The sequence below is a fragment of the Neophocaena asiaeorientalis genome, unplaced genomic scaffold (assembly GCF_003031525.2).
Source record: "Neophocaena asiaeorientalis asiaeorientalis breed wild unplaced genomic scaffold, Neophocaena_asiaeorientalis_V1.1 scaffold124, whole genome shotgun sequence".
In the NCBI taxonomy this organism is placed as follows: Eukaryota; Metazoa; Chordata; class Mammalia; order Artiodactyla; family Phocoenidae; genus Neophocaena; species Neophocaena asiaeorientalis.
In genome coordinates this window covers 15333313-15339416 of record NW_020174135.1, presented here as the reverse complement: position 1 = coordinate 15339416, position 6104 = coordinate 15333313, and the positions used below count along the sequence as shown (strand labels likewise).

General features: G+C 44.9%; 1 protein-coding gene across 1 annotated transcript in view; it reads left to right on the top strand.

The window, feature by feature from the left end:
- Positions 1-3712: 3712 nt before the first annotated feature.
- Positions 3713-6104, top strand: part of ZNF532 (zinc finger protein 532) — a 107671-nt gene continuing 105279 nt past the window's right edge. Inside the window, exons 1-2 of the mRNA XM_024754922.1 lie at positions 3713-3864; positions 3949-4058. The gene's annotated coding sequence lies outside the window, so the exon portion shown is untranslated. The remainder of the gene's footprint in view (positions 3865-3948; positions 4059-6104) is intronic.

The following is a 6104-nucleotide window of genomic DNA, read 5'->3' as shown; positions in this document are numbered from 1 at the left end:
AGATAAAGAAAAGGCTTTTCTTTTTATTTTCCTTCTCCTTTCCCTCAAGGAAGACACCTTTTGTGTGCTCTACCTAACAAAGGAATTTCCCAATCTCATAGTGGAATTCGGAGGGAAAGTATGATGTGTAGACTGATATCTATATGCGCCTACAAAGTCAGCTTCAAACCACAAAAGGTTTTAAAAAAAAAAGCAAAAAAAAAATGCTGGGATTTTGCAATACACTGATTGGAGGAATAAACGAAGACATTAAGAGTTAGCAATAAAAACAGCAACAACAAAATCCCAAAGGATTTGGAATTCCTTTAGTTTCTATTTGACAGAAGAATAATATGATTTCTTTGTTCTGCCCCTTCATATCTACAGCAGTCAAGTAATAGTTTATTTCATTCTTTACTTCTATTGTTGCCCAAAGCAGGGTGGTGCCCAAGATAGCCTTACATATGCACAGTAATAGAATGAACCTTTGTATTAATTTTTGGAAGAGGGGTAGTGCTATTTATTTTTTTTTAACTTACACTAAAAATTGTTTTTTTCTGCTGTGAAATTCAGTGATTTCATAGAATAAAGATGGGTGCTTTGCTTTTCACTACTGATCTACCTGGCAAAGGGATTTCTCTGAAATCCTCCTTGTAAAAATAGAACTGAGATAATTTGCAAGAAATTATTATCTTTTACTTCTGGTTGGTTAAGGTTTTTAAAAAGCAGATGCAATGTTATCTGTTGCTGTTGGTGCAAATGATGAATTGTGCTTTCAAACTAATTTCCGAGGCTTGACCAAAATACTGGGCTTTGTAAAAAGCTCTGCTCAAAAAGTATATGATATTCTCAAGCCATGTGAGGTGGTTCTACAACCGAAGGCTCCTGCGATAAGCAATCCAGACTTGAGTTTCGGAAGTACAATTCTTGAAACCATTCAAACACTTTGTGCCGTGCTTTCAACTCTTTAGGAGAAGGGAATTGGGGGAGGGGTAAGAAGGTATTCTAAGTAAACAAAGATTCTAAATCGAGGAAAGCTAGGATTTACTATTGTGTGGACATTATGAAATTCCATACATCGTAATATGTGTAGTGGATCACGATTTCAGATAAGCAAGGCCTTGTATCCTTTCCAATGCACGTAATGTTTTTACATGCATATTAATAAAGGCCCACCTTCGGGAGAAGAAAAAAGGCCTCCTTTCAAATGAAATCAAGCCCAGGTAAAGCTGAAACTCAACCCACAGAGTACTGGCACCGTTTTCAGGCTAAAAGAAGATGAGTTTCAATTTCACCATTTTGTAACATTGATAAATGTGATCCCGTGGCTGGCAAAATGTGCAGATTACATAGGTCTTTCTAAACACGTGTAAATACGTGTCCCAATTTACGTGCAACTCCAAACAATTTGCTGTTTGAAATTAAAGACCAACAACTCTTCCGTGAAACATTCAGTTCATTTACATGAAAAGTCTTAAATAGCAAAAATGCTACTTCCAATTTACATCAGACAATGACCCCATAACAGAGAACAATGGCTTCCTAGATGGAAGTTAATGCAAAGCAGAGGCACACTGAGATAACAAAACAAAACAAAAAAACACAACACCCTCCCCCCCCCAAAAAAAAACTAACAAAAGAAAACTTTGCAGCACACTTTGCAAATATTAACCAATTAATGTAATTTAAAATAAAGCACAGAAACGCTTCCTGTGCTGGGAGTCTTCACAGCTCTTCGAGTAACGTTAGTATCTTCACAGTCCGATCAAACAGGAGTGAGCCTTTTCAAGAGGTGTTGGTGACATTGTTTTCAGATCCTTCCATTTTGTCCTATTTCTAGGGTAAGCACAATTCGGTTGATTTGGGGGTTCCTCGTTTTTTAAAAAACCTTTCAACCGAGTGCACGTCTGTGAACCTTGTACGAACCAGGACCCAAGGCTATATGAACAGCATACCTGATCTGGTGCTAATATATTGTCTCCATCTCGGACGTGGTAACGATTATACACCTTTGTAGTCTTTACGGGGTTTATGTATGTATCTTTTGTGTGTGTGTGTTCTGGAGGCTGTGACCACCTGCTGTATGTACAATATGTGCTTGTTACATTTGCACACATCTCCCTTCGTGAATTTAAAGACTTGGCTATTACATCTTGTTTACTCAATATCATTCCCCCATTTTAAAAAAAAAAAAAAGCTACATGAACTGAACATGCCATGTTTCAATCTGGCCCCAGTGGCTTTTTCTCCGAAAGCAAAACGTGTGTCTTTTACACCAGGGCTTTCTCCCCACCCCAGGGGGTGTCTTCCATTCTTTTGTGGCTCAGTTTAAGGCGAAAAGGGCTCCAAACCACTAACTACCCAGAAGAGAGCCCCTTCTTCCACCTCCAGGGAGAATTCCAGATTTAATGCATCTGAAGATAGCGTGCTCTCTTCTGACTTATTGGCCACCATTACGAGGATAACAAAACACCACCTTGGCTTCAAGATCCTGGGTAGAGGCTCGCGGTCTTTTGCAACCATCTTTGGCGAGGCCTTGCTTCCTTCCACTCGAGTAAGTTGCGGCTTGGGGCCATGAAAAGGACTGGGTGAGAGCCTGCAATGCCGCTGGAAAAAGCAGCAGGCCCTCAGCACCACCATCACCACCACCCCGCTCTCCGGGGCGAAGCCGCGATGCGGCGGCCGCATATGGGCGAGACTTGGCAGGTCCGCGCGGCTCGCCTTCCCTCCGCCGAGTCGGCACCGGCCGAGCGTCCGGGCCCGCGGGCTGCGGGGCTTCGCGTCTCGCCTCCTTCTCCCCGATCCTCCCATCCCCCACCCGCCGCCCCCTCCCCCTCTCCCTTCTGCCAGGAGGCCGAGGCCGGCCCCTGCCGCCGACGCAGCCAGGGTGAGCAGACACACATAGATTGCTTTCCTGGGGGCTCTTTGTCAGCCACCAACCCAGAGCACACACACTGACACACACGTACACAAAGATCTGAGCCAGGTTGTGGGAGGTAAGTGGGGGAAGGAGAAGGAGGGGCAGCAGTGTCTGCAGTGGGCTTTGGGGTGGACGGGAGGGGGGATGGGCCCGAGGGGCTCTGGGGTGCTCGTGAGGGGAGCCTTTCCAGGGCTGTGTGCTTGTGCGCCGGTGGAGGGGACCCACGATGACCTTCCCGTCCTCACCAGGACCTAAGAGGGAGCAGCCACCCCCAGCGAGATCCTCCCTGTGCTGATGATTTTCAGGGACTTGTTGGCAACTCAGCGAGGGTTGCCATAGCTTTTTTATGTAGGGTGACCAGAACCGGTTGAAACTGGTTTGAGGCAGATCAGCTCCTGAGCACAATGCAGTCACTGAGCTACTACAGTGGGATAGCAGCTTCCTCCCTTCATGGCAGCCAAAAGCAGAGGAGCTTGCAGGAAGGGACCATCCCAACACAGTATGTGAATGCACACTTAGACACCACACAGCACTGGTACGTGACTAATGGAGCCCTAGAAGAGTCTGTGTAGAGAAGATGGGGAAAAATGTGCAGGTTTGCAAGGTCTGAGATTACTTGGGCTTTTCCTGCCTTTTTCTTTTGCTTAAGGGATGGACAAGGAGCTGAGATTTATGACCCTTATTAAAGAAAAAAATGTGCCTTGCTAGGGTGGGGACACTTGGTTTCTGCAGGCGCTCTCTCTCTCTCTCTCTCTCTCTCACTCACTCTCTCTCTCTCTCTCCTCTATGTTTTTAACAAAACAAAACCAAAATGAACTGATGGGTTTGTAATAATAGTTTGTTGCTGGAGAATGCTACTTTGCATGCTTTTTTTCTCTTGCAGGGTATGTTCTGTTTTGTGCTTTTCCTTTTAGAAGCTACTAAAGGGTTTTGGGGATGCTTCTGACTATTATGAAGGCCAAAAGGTAACAATATTGTTCTAGGAAATGAGCATAAATGCGTTCCAGTGATGCTGTAAGGCATACATGCTGTCTTTTTTTTCCTTGTAGGCCTGTTGACTGGGGCTGCTTTTAACCCTTTCATATTTGCAGAGAATGCAACCGTGTGACAGTAACTGAACATTGGTCCAAAGTCTTTCCAAAAGGTCAAGGTTCACAAGGTGAGATATGATAATTCTGAGCATGAATTTAAGTATTTATTTGAAGATCCGTTCAGACACAGATTGACAGTGCCTTGGTACCCTGGAGATAATATTGGGTGGAGAGTGGAGAAGAAATACTCTTGACGTTTAGCCAAGTTTAATGGGATTAGGGTGACTTTATGATAGTGTTGCTATCAAGGCGAAATCAGAATGACTTCATTAAATCGCATGTGGCTGGTCATTTATAAGAGGCAGGCCTGAAAAGAAGCAAGTTGAAGAGAATGGTAGGCGTCAGGGCCTTGTGGGGAATGCACTGTTTTGCATAAGACTAAAGCAGTACGCATGGGGCATTTTCCCGATGATTACAGGGAAATGGAAGGACTTTGTCAAATCCAGGCAGCCTAGCCACCTTTTTGGGATCTGAGGAGTCTGCAGGTAGATTTGCCTTTTGTTCATTCATCACCTTTCTTTTTACCTTGCTCTGTGTGTTAACCTGAAAGGCTTTTCACTCTGAGTCAAGTGGTGGAATGGCTTTTATTGATTTGGGCGGGGGTGGGGTGTTGACGGTGAGTTTGCCATTGGATTATTTGTGGCATACGTTTTAATATGGAATACTTAATGCAATGCCAGGAGGAGACTGGGTAGTCTGGCTTCCTCTGTGCAAAGATGCCTGTTAACTCAGATCTTTACAGCAGCGGATGGTAGAAAATGTCCAGGGCCTTAAAGGATGACAGTTTGATTTGAGCTGGCATTTTTTATGCATCCTCCAAAACCAAAAGAGGTTTTAGAGGAGAAGAGAGAAGCAGCAGTGATCAGTGGTAGCAAAGTAAAGAACAAAGGCAGTGAGACCTCACAGGGGAATACGAAACATTTCGCCTTGGGGTTCCTCGTGAAAAGAACTGCAACTTCCCCAAACAGGAAACCAGCAGTTCCAGAATCAAATCCAAGACGAACGCAACAACGGCTAGAACTAGTTCTGTCTTCTGGTTTGGTAAAAGTACAGTCAAGGGGAGCCCATAGAAGACACGATTGAAAACAAATCTCTCCCCTGCTCTGTGGAGGGTATTTCGTTCCTCTTTGCATTCAGCAGAGCAGTCTTTTCAGAAGTGCCGAGGCTCTTAGAATGGCTTGTGTGCTGACAGTTGGTGGGCAGAATATCTGCAGTGAAGGGTGTCAAGTATGCAAGGGTTTTATTGTCGAAATGTTTTTCATAGGATTTCAGAGCATCCAGCGTGTGATAAAACTGGCAAAAGAGAAACAACAGGGCATGGTTAGCACAGAATACTTTTGTGTGGTATTTAATAGAGATAAATGTAATCTCGGACCGGGAGACCAGTAAATAGCTCATGTGATGGAACAAGATTCTTGACAAATCACTGTGCGAAAATTGGTTTTCAATTCTACAACATTTTTGACTGCCAGAGGTTCTGTGTCTGAATGTGGCAGAAATCTGCTTGCAAAGCAGATCCCAATCCACGTTGCATGATATGCTGTTCCTGCTTTTCTGGTGCCAACTAAAACTCAGATGGCTAATGTGATAAACCTTAATTAGCTTAATACTACAATAAGCTGTTTTATAACTGAGTCCTTCACTCCTATCTTTAGAAAGTCAGTGATTTTTATTTACCTTTGACAGCTAACCCCTTGCAGTGACTGTATCTTGATAGGATGTTTTAAAGCCCTTTTTGTAAGGCGTGGCGTGTCCCAGAACGTTCTGGTTTACTCTCTGTGGTTTTTAGATTTGTTACTCCCCCTCCCCCCCAGAAGGCGCCTGGAAAATAGCATTTGCTTTGCACGCAGGCCCGTCTTTCCACTTTCCAGCTGCAGAGAGCCGTTGCAGGTCAGAGAGCTGGTTCTCCAGGGCTGCAATCAGGAGCCCATCTTGGCTGGAGGTTTGTCTCAGGTGGCGATCTCATGCTGGGCTCTGAGGATGTGGCAGGCCCAGGTGTCCCGGAGAGGAACAGAGTTTTCTGGGCTCGGGAATGTGAGTGCGGAGAAGCCGCAGTATCCTCTAGCCCAGAAGAGCCAGGTGGGAGTAGGGTGGCACCCACCCTTGGCGCCCCC